Raw genomic sequence first — 16,706 nt, 5'->3', positions numbered from 1 at the left:
CAGAGCTACATAATGAGACCCTAACTCAAAAAAACTAAAATAATTTAAAAAATTGTATTTATGTACATGTGTGTGCCTGCTTGTGTGTGCAGTACTTTTGGAAGCCAGAAGAGGGCACCAGATCCCCTGCAATTGGATTTACAGATTTTATTTTGTTGTTCTGTTCTGGTTTGTTTTGTTTAGCTTACATTTCCAGGTCACAATCCATCATAGAGAAGAAACACTGCTTGCTAGCTTGTTCCCAGGCTCACGTTCTGCTCCCCAGCTCATACAGCCCAAGACCACCTGCCCAGGGACGGTACCACCCACAAAAAGATGGGTCAATCAAATCAATCAAAACCAAGATAATCCCTCACAGACATGGCCACCTGTCGATCATATCTGGCAGTCTCCCAGTTGTGACTCCCTCAGATGGCCACTCTAGGATATATCAAGTTGACAGCTGAAGCTAACAAGGACACTGACTTTTACCTTGTTGTACTAAATGCAAGAGGAGTCCTACTTGGTGGTTTACATAGCCTGATCACTGTAAGAGTCACAGAAATGTGGACACCCCCTCAAGATGTCCTATGATCCAAAGGCACTGCTGTGGGCTTGAACACCCAGGCTAGACAGAGAAAAAGGAGACTAGGCACTCGTGTGGCTGGTTCACTTGTATCTGAATGACCCTGAGCAAAACCCATGGTTTGTAAACTGGCTGTGATGAGCACAGACCCATAATTCCAGATCTTGGGAGGTTGAGGCAGGAGGATCAGCTGTTCGAGGTCATTCTTGCTATATAGAGAGTCTGAGTCTAGCCCAGGCTACGTGAGAGCCAGACTCAAGAAAGAAGTGGGGGTGCTGGGAAGATGGCTCAGTGGTAAGAATGCTTGTTGTGCAAGCGTGAGGACCTGAGTTCGGGTCCCCAGCACCCATGTAAAAATCTGGACATGGTGACACTGTAAGAAATAAATCCTGATGGTCCATTCTCAGTATGAGGCATGCTCAGAGCTCATAAAAAGAAGCCACAGGTATGCAGGCAAAGCTAGGCTCCTCTCCCCGATAGCTGGTGTCTCAAAGTGCCTGCTTGTCTCAAAACTCTGGGAGATGGGAAGTTGCTAGGTGAATGAGCTCAGCATTAGGAAAAAGGAGGCAGTCTCATGCTCCAGGATATTCATTAGACAAAGCTTTGCATCCTGAACCAATAGAGTGGGGGGGGGGGGGCTATGCTGGAAGAATGTGAAGATTGTGACTGTCTAAGGTACTAGCCTATGGAAAAGTGGTCTGGAACTGGGGACCATCTTATGCCAAATCAGTGCACCAGCCATCTTTGCCTTTTCTCCATGCTGGCACCCCTTTGTGCAGATTATTAAAAACTGCCTCACTTTCACTAGTGTCTGTAATTTATCACAGAGTTAGGGCCTTGTTTCCCACAGCATGTATCTGAGGGTGGGGATGATATAGAGACAGGATCCCTGGGGCTTGCTGGCCAACAGTCTAGTCAAAAATGGTGAGTTCCAGGTTCAGTGAGAGATGCTATCTCGGGGAAATAACATGAAGAGCAATAGAGGAAGACACTGGACCTCCTCTGCCTTCCACACACTCGAACACAGGAATATACACCTGCACACACTCATGCCCACACAGAGATCCCATGGCTTATGGAAAAGGTCAGCAATGACATCTGTGGGAATGAGTGGTGTAGTAATTGTGAGGATACTTGAATGTGAGTGTCCCTTAATGTCCTAGGCTCATCTCCTCCCAAGAGGAAACGACTCCATTTTTAGTGAAAGGCAATAGGAGCATTAGATCCAATGGGAGGAGGATGCATTGTGAAGCATCTCCTGGAGGCTATTTTCCTTGAACTATTGTAAAGAGGAGCTGGTCTGAGCCCATCTCTGCCATATCTAATCCATCGAACAACCCTGACAAGCAGCCCAAAGACACAAAGGAAGACACAGAATGGTAGAAAATCACCACAGGACATTGAGGTACCAAGGAATCAATGCTCCCTCACAAGTTCCTGATGCCCATCACTAGACCTGATGTGGGAGAAGAACCTGAGGACCACAAGGCTCAGCCCTTCTTTGGGGAGCCCTCCCCTTTGGCTAGAGCTTCTTCTCAGGATGGACTCAAGGTAGATGACATTGAGGAAGGGTGCTGAGGTGACAGATTGGGGCCATTGACTCCTGCACATTGGACGACCCCCAGAAAAGGTGTGGAGGTGTTCCTGTGTTGCTGTTTCCCCGGGCTGAATGTGCCTGCCATTTTGGATTAGTGAGGCTATAATCAACCTGCCCAAGACCCTCAGGAGATCAGGTCAACTGGCATTCCTGCACAGAGATAGGGGCAGGCTCAGGAGCCTTCACCCTATCCTTCTTCCTCAATTATAGAAGAGGGAAATACTTCTCTGGGTCTTTTCCTGCTGCAGCTATTTTAAGTTATACCAGTTGTCCAGGGCCTCTGCAGCTTTTCTTGGGTTATCTGTGCTGTGGGTGGAACTCCTCCTCAGTGTCTGTAAGTCACCCGGGGGGGGGGGGGGGGAACTTCCGCATGGTCTCACCTCTTTGAATCACCCATGCCTCTGTAAGTAACCATAATAAAGTCATGGGTTCACCATGCTGGACTTGACAGAATTCTTTTTTGGGTCCATTGGCGTTCTCTGTATCTGGGATGAGGTGCTCTCCTGCTCACCTCTTTCTGGGATCAACAATCCTTTCTTTGCATATCTCCAAGGATTCCAGGGATGGCTTTGAGCCTTTGAGTGTCCCAGTGCGAGTCAGAGGCTGGGCCCCAAGCAAGCACTGGGAAACAGGAAGCGGGTTTGTGTGGCTGTTTCCCATGGTAGGAAGAAAAGCTCTGTGGCCACATGAGTACCCAAGAAAAGCAGAAGGAACGGTCTTCCCTGTACACCCTAATGTGTGAGTGCTTCTGCTGTGACCCCAGTGTATACAACTTGGGATTTGTGAAAGCTGACACAGAGGCAAAGACACAGACTACCTGAGACAAGCCCTAAAGAGGCGACTTCCTCTGGACGGCCTTAGGACTGGGAAGTCTGGGTTGCCCTCAGCTGCCAAGGCCACTCCACACCATCCGGCCTGGCCTGCCTCTTTTAGACCTACCTGCCTTTCTTTGTCCCACCATCCTGCCCATCTCTGGGATATTAACCTTGGCTGGCAGATCCTGAAGGAACCCAGGCGACTTGAACCCATGTCCAATGTGTCCCTTGGCCCCCAGCTGGTGACGATGGCCGTGATAGGTCCCTCCTTGTCTTAGGGTTTTTTTATTGCTGTGAAGAGACACCACAGCCACAGCAACTCTTACAAAGAAAACATTTAATTGGGGTGGCTGGCTTACAGTTTCAGAGGTTTAGTCCATTATCATCATGATGGGGAGCTTGGCAGTGTGCAGGCAGATGTGGTGCTGGCTACATCTTGACCAGAGGCTGCAGGAAGTCGACTAACTGTCACAATAAATGAAGCTTGAGAAAAGAGACCTCAAAGCCCGCCCCACAGTGACACACTTCCTCCAACAAGACCATACCTACTCCAACAAGGCCACACCTGCTAATAGTGGCACTCCCTTTGGGGGCCATTTTCTTTGAAACCAGCACACTCCTAGTCCTGGGTGTTGTGATGGCAGGGAGGAAAGGGGGTCTGTAGGCCAGCAGATGGTAAGGTTGTATAACTTCTGTTTATATGTTTTCTTTTTTTATGACAAAAACAACTTGTGGGATTTGTTGGTCTCATAGTCTGAGGATAAATGGTATCACCGCAAGAAGTCATCAGCTGAGCCCTTGAGACCGGTCCACTTCACCTACATCACTGTTCCTCACAGGTCCAGACAGTTAGGTGGTCTGTGCACCTGGAAGTAGATGCAATGGCAGCATCCAGCCACTGACCATCACCTTATATGCGCTTACACATGCATCTAACCTAAGATGCACAAAGATGGCAGTATCTGAGAGAATGACTATTCCCAGCCCTGAGCTCATGTCTCTTCTGAGACATGGAGAGTGGTCAGGACTCCCTCCACAGAATGGGTAAGGAGCAAGTGGTACCTCTGCCTCTGGGAGATCCCTCAACTGTGACAATGAGGCATCTTGGAAGGGAAGGGAAAGGCAGAGCTAGGAGCTGGAGTGGGGGGCGGGGTGTGTGTGGTGTCCTCACTCAGATTTCTCATATGCAAAATAGAAGCCCTACTCCTCACTCTGCCCACTTCATGGGTCTTTAGAAAGCTAAAAAGGAAATCAGACGGGTGTGACACACATGCCTGTGATCCTAGCACTTAGGAGGCTGATGCAGGAGGATCACAAGTTTGAGGCCAGTCACACGCCTATGTTTATCTCTACTCAAACTAGATGACTTACTTGCAAGATTCCACATCTGTCATATTAGCCCCCAATTCCCCTGCCATGACCCCTGGGAAAGGGACCACACAGGATGTGGGAGACTTGGATGGAAAAGAAGCAGCGGGGAGGGTCTCGGCTGCCATCAGAGGCGCACAGTGGGGGAGCCAGGTTGGGCAAGTGAGGGAAGGAAAGTAGAAAGCCTCACAGGAAGTGACTGGCTCCCAAGGCTTCAGCACCATGACAACCACTGCTATTTCCTTCTTCCTTCTCAACGGAGGGTTAGGCTACCCAGGCTACCCAAGCTTCTTTGTAGAAGACACTAGACAAATGCAAACTCTTTCTTGTCAGCCCTTGTCCCTGATCTGGTAGGAGACAGGGAGGGTGGATACGGGATGACCCAGTCAGAATCAGTTCAGATCACTGCATGAATATCTGGCTTTGGCCAGTGATTCTAACCTGATTGTCTAGGCGGCTTGTTGACACTCCAGAGATGGCCTAACCACTAAATTCTGAAGAAAGCCAGTGGTTTTAAATTCTAGCTAATTTCGCCTATATAGTATTCAAGGGTGAACCTAGAGTCTCATCATACCACAGAAGGGTTCTGTAGGACCTCTGGGCTTTACTTTGAGAGAGAGAGAGAGAGAGAGAGAGAGAGAGAGAGAGTGTGTGTGTGTGTGTGTGTGTGTGTGTGTGTGTGTGTGTGTGTGTCTCACTAAACTTCCTAGAGAGACTTTGAACTTTGTATTTCATCTGTTCCAGCTTCCTAAGGAGGTGGGATCACAAACTTGCATCCCCAAGTCCACTGATAACTAATACATTTTCTTTTATTAGTGGGAGACTTCGTTTTTTCATATCCCCAAATGGCCTTGAACTCAGCTTGTAGCTCAGGTTACCTTTGAACTTCTGATATTCCTGCCTCTACCCTATGAATGCTGGGATTATAGGCATGCACCACCATGTCCAATTTTATGAGATGCTAAAGTTCCAACCTAGAGCTTTATGCATGCTGGGTAAGTGCTCTCCCAACTGAGCTACATCTCCAACCCTATGGTTAAATGTTTCAAAACTAAATCCAAAGTCCCTTTTGCATACAAGGCAGGAAAGAGACCCCCCCTCCCCAGACCCCACCATACAGCTTAGCACTGTTCTCCTCATTCCTGAGGTTGCTGTCCTTTTGGGAACCTTCCCACCCTGACCTGTAGTGAGTGCTCCAAAGGGCTACTTCTCTTCTGCTTACAGAGCTGGAAGAAACCCAGAGATGCGTGGCAGGGGGTGGGGGGTGGGGGGTGGTATGCACCTCCGTGGCCACCATCACCATGGCCAGCAGAGTATTGATCCACGGGAAGTTATAAGGTATTTAGGTACAACATGAATAAGTAGTCAGTGTGGGTTCAAACTTCAGGAATCTGACCCCTAATAGTTTATTTTAGGCATAAACACAGCACAATTTGATGAAAATTTTCCTGGTGATAATTCATTCAATCCTATGTGCACAATAAAGCTCAAGACGTGAGTACACTGAAACTCTGTGAAAAGTACATGTGATATTTTCCATAAGATGGGTTCTGTAGATTGACAAGCTTATGATAAGAGTCTGAGGAAGGATCTGGTGTAGTCTTGACCATACAGATGGTGCAAAAGTCACCAGGCTATTAACCACATCTGACCCAACCGTCTGGGTGGAAAACAGATTATACATCCCTCCCTTTGAAAAGTCAACCTGTGTGTTTAACATTCTTGTTTTCAGCCCAGCGGTAGTGGTGCACACCTTTAATCCCAGAACTGGGGAGGCAGGGGCAGGCAGATCTCTGAGTTTGAGGCCAGCCTGGTCTATGAAGCAAGTTTCAGCAAGTTTCAGGACAGCCAGGGTTACACAGAGAAGCCTTGTCATAAAAAAAAAAAAAAAAAAAAGGTTTCCCTAGCACTTATCTGTGAGCACAAGAACCTCCGTACCTCCCACAACACTGGACCAAAGCCATTAATGCCCTCCAGGAAGGAAGAGGACTCCTCATTCTCCAAACAGCCAGGAGGCAGTGCAGTAGTCAGCACGGAGGGGAGGGCTCCTTCTCAGTGTGACCAATGGAAATGAATACTGACTCTAGCTGGACTCCTGTGAGGTCGAGTCCTGCCTGCTCTAACTCTTGCCTGCCTGCCTACCTGCCTCCATCTGGCCCATCTCCCTGTAGCTGTCTGTTTCCAGAACTCTTCCCTGGCAGAGACAAGCTCCTTACATCTCATCACCAGCCAAGTGAAGCAAAGTCCACAAAAGTCCAACTTGGAGAAGCAGAGAGTCTGCTGGGCTTCCTTAGGGAGCAGAGTGAGGGGTTTCTTACAGGAGCCTGTATGACCCTAAAGCAGCCAGCCACATCTCTGGAAAGTATCTCCCCAGCATAGACAACTTTCCCATAGCTGCATCGATGGAGCCCCAACTCCCCCACCCTCCACCCTTTCCACCCTCCCCTCCCTGACCCTCTTCAGTTAGCCTTCCACAGTGTACATACACTAGCTCCTCTAGAGACCACCAGGTCATGTGCAATGATCAAAGAATTAAATCCAAATGGCTGGAAATGAAGGCCAGGGATCCTTCACACACACACACACACACACACACACACACACACACACACACACAGAGAGAGAGAGAGAGAGAGAGAGAGAGAGAGAGAGAGAGAGAGACTTCTGTGAGGAAATATCAGCAGTTAACAGTTCAATTTTCTTGTTTGTTTTTGAGACAAGGTTTCTCTGTGTAGCTCTGGCTGTCCTGGAATTCGCTCTGTAGACCAGGATAGCCTCAACCTCAGAGATCAGCTTGCCTCTACCTCCAGAGTTCTGGCAGTAAAGGTGTGTGCCATGAAGCCCAGCAACAGCTCAATGTTTTATCTCCTTTTATCTTTTTAAGACAATGTCTCAATATGTTGCCCTAGCCAGCCCGGAACTCACAGAGATCCACCTACCTCTGCTTCCCAAGCACTGGGATTGAAGGCGATCTCCGGCACAGCTGACTAATAGCCTCCTCTCGAGAGTCTCTGGCAGTTGACGTGGCTGCTCTGAAGAGGGCTGCTGTTATGCTCAGAGGGCCGCACGCTACAGCCTCATCCCAGATGAGGACCCTAAAGACTCAGGGAAGAGGAAGAGAGTGAACAGGAACTGGGTCTGAGTGAAATGAACCTGGGATGGACCAGGTGGCGGAAGCTAAGAACAGGCAGGTGGTGGAGTGTGCACTACCCGGGGAGGTCTATCTGTTGCCCTGTGATTCCCCAGGGAACCAGGACCGGTGACTGCAATTCAGGCTGTGGCCACCGGCTGTGGAGTCTGTATGGTCCACAGCTCAGTGGAAAAGAAGCTTCTGACAGGTGTGGTGGTGCACACCTTTAATCCCAGCACTGGGGGAGGCAGAGGCAGGGGGATCTCTGTGAGTTTGAGGCCAACCTGGTCTACATAGAGACAGCTGCATAGTGAGACCCTGTCTTTAAAAAAAAAAAAAAAAAAAAAAAAAGAGAGAAGGAAGGAAGGAGGGAGGGAGGGAGGGAGGGAGGAAAGGAAGGAAGGAAGGAAGGAAGGAAGGAAGGAAGGAAGGAAGGAAGGAAGGAAGGAAGGAAGGAAGGAAGGAAGGAAGGAAGAGAGGGAGAGGGGGAAGGTGCTTCCTTGGACTCTAGATAAGAGCCCAGCCAGCCAGCCATAAGCAGTCCCTGTCGCCATCTGCTGGCCACTCCTGGAATTTCTGCTCTCCTGAGCAAGTGGAAACTTGTAAAGGAACTGCAGGTCTGTCCGGGTACGTGTATGGCATTAATGCCTCTGAAGTCTTCCATCCCACATCCTGCCAAACCAGAAGGCCTCAGACACTGGGAAGAGCTCTTGAGGCTCCCTGAAGGAGAGGGTGAGAGCAGACTTAAAAGCCAGACTGGAGGGTGCTGGACACTGAGGCTCTGGCTCTGGAGTCTCTCAGGCTCCTGTCTAGCAGCCAGTGAAATCAAGGGTACTCCGGTCCCAGCGGGACCAGTATCTCTAAGACCCACACACTTGTAGGGTGAGCAGAGTGCTGAGCTGTTCCTTGCCTGTTGGACTACTCCAGAAGAGGGGCTGGGCTGTAAGTGCAGCACAGGGGGAACCCCTGCTTCTCTTCCTGGGGGACTGAGAAGGAAATGCAAGGACATGGGTCACACTGACCTGCCCTCCACTCCTTGCAAGACTTGATTTGGTCTGTAAACTGGGCTTTGGGTTCAATGCCTAATACTCCAAGGCTGCCAATACAGAAACACTCCTTAAGAATGTGTTTTGGAGCTGGGCAGTGGTGGTGCACGCCTTTAATCCCAGCACTCGGAGAGGCAGAAGCAGGTGGATCTCTGTGAGTTTGAGGCCAGCCTGGGCTACAGAGTGAGTTCCAGGAAAGGCTCCAAAGCTATGTGCAAGAGAAACCCTTGTCACACACACACACACACACACACACACACACACACACACACACACACCAAAAAAGAAAAAAAAAAAAGAAAAGAATGTGTTTTGGGGCTGGAGAGATGGCTCAGCAGTTAAGAGCACTGACTGCTCCTTCCAGAGGACCCTGGTTCCAATCCCAGCACCCATGTGGCAGCTCACAACTGTCTGTAACTCCAGTTCCAGAGGATCTGCCCCCCCCCCTCACATACACATACATGCAGTCAAAACACCAATGCACATGAAATAAAATAAATAAATCTTTAAGAAAAAAAAAAGAATGTGTTTTGACTGCAGGGTAAGGGGCCCAAGGAGGCGACTTTAAATGCTGTTAAGCTTTCCCATTTTCAGAAATGAGAGGTTCCACTCTCAAAATGGAGAAGTGACCAGCTGGGCAGGGTTCTGTGTGGTGGAGTAGAGTCCCACTTCCCAGTCCCTCGAACCACAGTTGCTTACATTGGCAGGAACCCAGATCCAGGTGCACGCCTGGATCCTTTGGGGAGCTTTTTCTTTAAACTATGTTTTATTTTATTTTATTTTTATGTGCATATGTGTTTTTGCCATAGGTGTTGGGGTCCCCTGAAACTGGAGTTACACACAGGTGTGAGCTGCCATGTGGGAACTGAACTCAGATCCTCTGGAAGAGCAGTCAGTGCTCTTAACTCCTGAACCATCTCTCGAGCCCCTTTTTTTTGGGGGGGGGCAGCTTTTAAACAGTATCCATGCCCAGCCAGGCATGCTGGTTCAGGCCTGTAATTCTAGCAGCACTCAGGAGGCTGAGACAGGAGATTCATGAGTTCAAGGCCTGCTGAGGTCTCACAGCAAGTTCTAGGCCAAATGGGCTACAGAAAAGAAAGGAAGGAAAGAAAGAAGGAAAGAAGGAAGGAAGGAAGGAAGGAAGGAAGGGAGGGAGGGAGGAAGGGAGGGAGGGAGGGAGGAAGAAAGGGAGGGAGGGAGGGACGGAGGGACGGAGGGAGGAAAGAAGGAAGGAAGGAAGGAAGGAAAGAAAAAGATACAAGCATCTAACATTTTTCCAGGCATGTGGTACACATTTATAATCCTAGCATTTAGGAGTTGGAGCTAGGATTATATATCCTCTACTACATAGCAAGTTTGAAGCCAGCCTGGGCTACTTGAGGCCTGATCTCAAAAACCAGAAACAACAACAAAGATGTTTCTCTTTTGAATCCCCTCCCACTCTTTGGAGTTATTTTCTCCCTTTTTCTAAACAAATGTTTGCTCACCTATTAAAAAGAAAGAAAAGGAAAGGAAAAGAGAAAAACCCACCTGTGCTTGAACCAGTTCCCACCCAAATAACCTAACCAGCTGCTCCTGGAGATTCTGAACTAAGGGCTGGACGGAGCCTCTGATAAAGGGGGAGGGGGGAGGCTGAAAGAGAGCAAGGGCAGTTGGGGGGGGGGGGGGGGGGGGGGCCACGTGGGACCATGGAAGTCAGTTGTTGGTTCTAATGCAGGAATCCCTCCCTCTCACCACCAGATCACCAGAAGTGTCTCCAGAGAAGACAGACGTCCTACAGGGAAGACTTCACGTGACAAAAAAGGCTGAGCTTGTGAGACCCAGTGTCCCAGCTACAACTGGAAACTCCTGGCAGGGCCGAGAGACTAGTTCTGAAAATGAATGAACCAAGAAATGAATGAATGCTCCAAGGGATGAAAGGCATAACCTAGGGGTTTGGGTTTGTTTGTTTGTTTGTTTGTTTATTGAGACAGGGTTTCACTATGTATCGATGCCTAGCCTAGAACTCATTTTGTAGACCAGGCTGGTCTCACACTCACATAGGTGCACCTGACTTTACCTCCCGAGTGCAGGGATTAAAAACGTGCACCACCACACCCAGAGTAGCCTGGGTTTTGAATCCTACCCTGTCTCAAATAAGCTCTGTGACGTTGGCTGAATCTCTAACCCTTCTGAGCCTCAGCTTTTCCTCCTACAAATTGGAATAAGGATGCTATCAATTTATAGGCTCCAAGGTCCAGAAGGGTTTGTAGTTATTGCTATGTCCATTGTCATTATTTAATTAGTTAGTTTGTATGTGTGGTCTGTTCAAATGTGAGTGAATGCACACGTGTGTGCAGGTGCAGGTGCATATGTGTGAGTGTCCAGGTGGAGTCCACAGGTCAACCCTAGTGACAGTTCCTCAGTGTTGCCCACCTTTAGGATTTTTTGAGGGAGTGAAGGGGGGATCCACAGGGTCTAGAAACTGAGGCTCATCAATTAGATTAGGGTGGCTTGCCAGATAGCCTCCAGGGATCCTCCTTTCTGCTTCCCCAGAACTGGGGTTACAGGCACCCCATGCCCGGCATTTTTTTGTCTTATTTTGGTTTGGTTTGGTTTTGGTTTTTTGAGACAGGGTTTCTTTGTGTAGCTTTCGATGTCCTGAAACTTGATCTGTAGACCAGGCTGGCCTCGAACTCACAGAGATCCACCTACCTGTCATTCCCAGCTTTCTGTGGGGATAGAACTCGAGCCCTCAGTTGGTGAGTACTTTACCAACTGAGCTGTCTCTCTAACCCCTCTAAGGCCTTTAGAACATGACCCACCCCCATGTTTACAGAGGTACATCACGGAGAGGAGACGGACATGGTCCGTACACAAATGGTGACTTACAAAGGTAAAATGGGAAAGTCCATGGTAGGATAAGGTATTTAATTTTGATTGGTCAGGTTAATTAGGTGAGCCAAAAGGGGCTTTTGATTGCTGGACTTCAATATTTTGATAGCTGGACCTTGATAGCCTCAGGAGGAGGAATTGGCCAAATAAAGGGATGGACCTTGGGGGCTAGCTTTAGGAATGTAATCTCAAGGTTGTAAGCAAGGCAGAAGGAATTGGGGAGGACAGGCCTGCAGAGCTACATGCTCCAGGGGGCTAGTGTCCATGACATCTTACATGTCTAAAGTGGGCAGAGCCTCATCCTTACCCTCACTCTATTGCCTCATCTGACCCCACCCTTGACCCTGAGTCAAACAGCAGCACCAGGACACACATCTGCAGGTCCACCCATCTAGCTGGCGTCTGAGATGCCACCAGACTTGTTGTCTCCACCAGGTGGCACTTGACACCCAGGCCTTGTTTATTTGTTTAACAAATATTTCATGGCCGCCCTTGTTATGCCAGGCTCTGGGCCCAAAGATAGGGTCATGGAGATAAAAATGCAACAACTTCTCCTTTCCGGGAGTAGGAAACATGTAAACAAAGACAAGGAAAAAAAGATTCCCTTAAAAGGTGAAAATTGCTGTTAAAATCAGAACCCCAGTGATCTCCAGAGACACTGAGGATAGCTTTTCTATCAGACACAGAGGAGTGGCAGGCAACCTACTGGATCTCTGTCCCCTTGAGACATTCTAGAGGACAATGGACAGAGAGCTCTTGAAAATTCCAGAAGGGTTGCTGGGGATGTAGCTAGATGATAAAGTCTTTGCCTAGCGTGCACAAAGCCCTGGGTTCCATCTCCAGCACTACATACACCAGCAATGGTGATGCACACTTCTAATCCCAGCACTCAGAAAGTGGAAGCAAAAAGGTCAGGAGTTCAAGGCCATCCTTGCATCCTTGGCTACATATTGAGTTCCAGGCCAGCCTGAGATGCACGAGAACCTATCTTTAAAAAAATAAAAATAGCCGGGCGGTCGTGGCGCACACCTTTAATCCCAGCACTCAGGAGGCAGAGGCAGGTGGATCTCTGTGAGTTCCAGGCCAGCCTGGTCTACAAAGCAAGTGCCAGGACAGCCTCCAAAGCTACAGAGAAACCCTGTCTCAAAAAACCAATAATAATAATAATAATAATAATAATAATAACAATAAAAATAAATAAATAAATAAATAAATAATTCCAGGATGTCCATACATGGGATGTGTCTGGAGGGGGCAGGGCACAGGCTTAGGTTGTCTGGCCCTTTTTACCCCACAACTGAATCCCACGCCCATACCCAAGCCTTTGTAAAAGCTGTTACTCGGCTGATGTGTTTTTGTTTTGTTTTGTTTTAGAATGGTGGGGGGTAAGGAGGGAGGGAAGGAGGGAGGGAGGAGGGAGAACCTGCAGAGGTCAGAAGAGCAGAAGGGAGCACCAGAACACCTGGAGCTGAGTTACAAATAGCTACGAGCATCCTGATGTGGGTGCTGAGACCCCAACTCCTCGGAACATGTCTTCAGCCAGCTTTCTCTGCTGTGTTCTTATCTTTGAGCCAGAGCCCCATTCCCGCTTCATCCTCTGCACGGGCAGCAGATGCTTTTAACCACTGAGCCATTTCATTCTTTTCCCCAGCCCCAAGCGCCCATGCTGCCCTTCCACCTGACCCGAGTTCGGTTCCCAGCACCCACCGTGAGCAGTTTACAACCACCAGTAACTCCAGTTCCAGGGAATCCGAAGCCTCCGGGCTCCAAGGGCACTGCATGTACGCGTACATACTCACAAGCACATACATACACACATGATTAAAAGTAACTTAAAAACAATTTTTTAATGGTGATTTGGGGGCTGGAGAGATGGCTCAGCGGTTAGAGCACTGACTGTTCTTCCAGAGGACCCAGGTTCAATTTCCAGCAACCCTGTGGCAGCTCACAATTGTCTGTAACTCCAGTTGCAGGGGACCTGACACCCTTATGCCAATGTACATAAAATTAAATTAATTATATTTAAAAATGGTGACTTGGAGCTGGTGGTCATGCCCTTGACTCCCGTGCAAAGGCCTTGAACTCTACCCCAGCACTGCAGTGAATTAGAGAATTAAGTTCATGGTTTATTTTCACAGTAAGGAGAAAGGGAGGGGAGGGAGGGAAAAAGGGGGAGAGAAAGAGCAAGGCAGTGAAAGCCTCTCCCTGCTCTGCCCTAACCCTCACACATGTGAACTTGAATCTCATTTTCCCAACCTTCCTTTCCAGAGTCCTTTTGTGCAAATAAAGGTATCTGAATATGGGGAGATGGCGGTTAGGGGGCTACTAAAACCATCTGCTTTGAGTCTGAGATTGGAATCTCCTGGAAATTCTCTGCATGTAGGGTAGGCTCTGTATGTACCAATAGCATCCTGCCCCCACGAATCTACTAGCCTCTCCTATAAGAACCTGTTACAGCCGGGCAGTGGTGGCACACACCTTTAATCCCAGCACTCTGGAGGCAGAGGCAGGCGGATCTTTGTGAGTTCAAGGCCAGCCTGGGCTACAGAGTGAGATCCAGGAAAGGCGCAAAGCTATACAGAGAAACCCTGTCTCGAAAAACAAACAAAAACAAAAAAACAAAAAAAAACCTGTTACAAGGCCTGGAGATCCGGCTGGGCTACAAACCCCAACTCTGTGTGTGTGTGTGTGTGTGTGTGTGTGTGTGTGTGTGTGTGTACGCGCACGCGCGCACACGCGTGTTGGGTGGTATTATATTTATCCTCCTGGGGTTCACAGACAGTGGCTATGCTTAGCCAAGTGTGGCCTGCCCCCTGCTGTGACCTATGGCTGGACACCTGCTGCCCAGACTCTCCCTGAACTTGGGCCTTGACTGCGGGTCTTTCTGGTGACCCAGATACCCTGATCCAGTGCACAGCAAACGAACCTGTATGACTGGCGTTCCTCGAACCTGTGTGACTGGCGTTCCTGTCCTAAGACAACTCAGTTCACCAGGCAGGAAGTAGGGAGCTGGCAATCACTTGTTGCCTGTGTTGTAGCCAAAGGTCAGGGTTCCCAAGCTGCCCATCAGCAGAGAAGAAGGGCAGAAATAGAGCAGAATCCCAGGGTCCCTGTGTGTATAACTCCCTAGGTGACCAGACCTCGGCCCCAGGGTTAGACAGTCATAACCAACATTTGCCACATCTCCAAGCATTTTAGGTTGTCACAACCTGGGGCTTGGTGGTGATCCTGACAGCCAGTGGATAGAGAACCCCACTCAGCATCCTACCACACACAGCCACCACCAAAAGAATAGTCTTCGTTCCCAAATATCAGTAGTGCCAGGCTGAGGAGCCTGCCCTCTGAAGTCCAGCCAGCACAGTGGAGGGGCTCCCTGCCCAGGCTGGCTGGTCCAGGCATTGGTCCTCTTTGTGAACAGGGACCTGCTTCCTTGAACTAGGCTGAGACCTACATGATCCTGGGCTGGTGGAGCAGATGGTACAGAGGCTTCTGAACCATCTCAAGCCCAGGCTCTAAGGATGAGGAAAGGTGGGGGCACCATGGGCTACCCTAACAACCCCGCACTCCTTTTCCCATCCCCCACCCCCATCCTCACCCAGGGTTGGGCAGGCACAGGGACATCTAGGGACAGCTGGCGCCGGCTGGCACTCAAGGGGATCCGATTGCAGGGCATCAGGGCAGGGCTTAGATGGGAGTAGAAGGCAGTCTCGGATTTGCTGGGGACCAAAGGGGCGGGCCCCAGAAGGAGAGTGACAGTGGAGTTCCAGATGTTCAGGCCACCTCCCCCAATTCCCGATACCCCAAGAGCCTACGAGAGAATGGGGGACTTTGCAGTGGGAGAGAGAGGCAGAAGATCTCCTGAGCCCAGCACCCTGGAGATCCAGCAGGGTCCTGTCTGAACCTCCCCATTGGGGTTCAGTGTAAAACCTTCCCAGGTCTGGCCCCCTTGCACCCTCAAATGCCCTTTGAGGGGAAGGGGATAATGTGAGTTTCTGCCTCTTTATGGACGTACCAGGAGCATCTCTTCCTTGCCCTGGCTTCTGGGGAGTCAGCAGGCAGACAGCTGGCCAGGATGCGCCTCCTACCCCCATCAGCTCCAGTGTAAGGAACAGGCCTGCAGTGACCTTTCATCTCCTGGTTTTTCTGCAGACCTTGGGCAGGGGCTACTGTGCCAGCCCAACTCCAAGACTAACAGAGCCTCGTCAGGCCATGCCATGATGATGATGTCCTGTGGCCCAGAGAGTTACTACCCCTCTGGAGTGGCCATTTGAAGCCTCAACTTCTTCAGAGCTCAGATTTCGCCTAATAAAGGAGAGGGACCATGGTTGCCCCTCTCGCTGCCCCTATAGGTACTTGGGGGGCAGCTGTCTGGTCCCAGTCCTCCAGCCTGGCTACTTGGATTTCTTGTGCAACTAGACCACCCACCAAGGCCTTATACACCAGGAAACTGAAAAGATAGACCAACATATACCCTGAACCCCCAAACCAGCTATTGCACCCACTCTGGGGACCCAGTGCAAGTCCTAGAACAGCAAATGATGCAGTCTGGAGGCCTGCTAGTCTGGGGAGGACACACTGACTGTTTCACTTTGACTGTGACTGATTTTCCTGAGTGCTCTTTTGTAAATCTGAAAGGTCGTCACTTGTGTTTTACAGATGAAAGGAGTCTGGGCCAAGGTCAAAAGAACTGTGTAGGGCCACAGTTAGTAAGCGCCCTTTGATTTCTATACCATGCATAGACATCTCCACTCTGCAGAATCACTTCCTGCTACAAGGGTAATTGAATCTCGGAGCCCACCTCTTTGAGACTGCTGGTACCCCCCCTCAATTACCGACACCCCAATGAGACCCACCCACCCCCACTTCTGCCCATTAACATCTACCTTTCCTCAAGGAGGATGAGGTCAGAGCCACATGGGGCCCAAGGAGGATGAGGTCAGAGCACTCTGGCTGGTGCAGACACTAAATAATTCATGGTGCTGCTGTAAGTGGGGGCTGTAGCTTCCTGGAGGACCCAGCATGCAGACAGCAGACAGGAAGTCTGTTTAGTAGCCCCCTGAGCACAACCTTGGCGTGTCCTCTGCGGGGCTAGAGAAAGTGCTGGTCTTGATGAGAATGTTCGTGTGGTAAGAGCCGGCAAGACACCTAAACTTTCCACTGCCATCTCATCTGTGAGGAGCCGAAGTGCTCATGAACTAGCACAATGGGTCATGAGAGCAAGTTGGGTGTGGCTATGACAGGGCCCCTTGGCCTGGGGCAGCTGTGATCATCCCCCAGCGTGCCTTTCTGTGAACAAAGCATTTTATGAAGA

The sequence above is a fragment of the Onychomys torridus genome, chromosome 8, assembly GCF_903995425.1.
Source record: "Onychomys torridus chromosome 8, mOncTor1.1, whole genome shotgun sequence".
Classification (NCBI taxonomy): Eukaryota; Metazoa; Chordata; class Mammalia; order Rodentia; family Cricetidae; genus Onychomys; species Onychomys torridus.
This window is presented reverse-complemented; position numbering follows the sequence as displayed.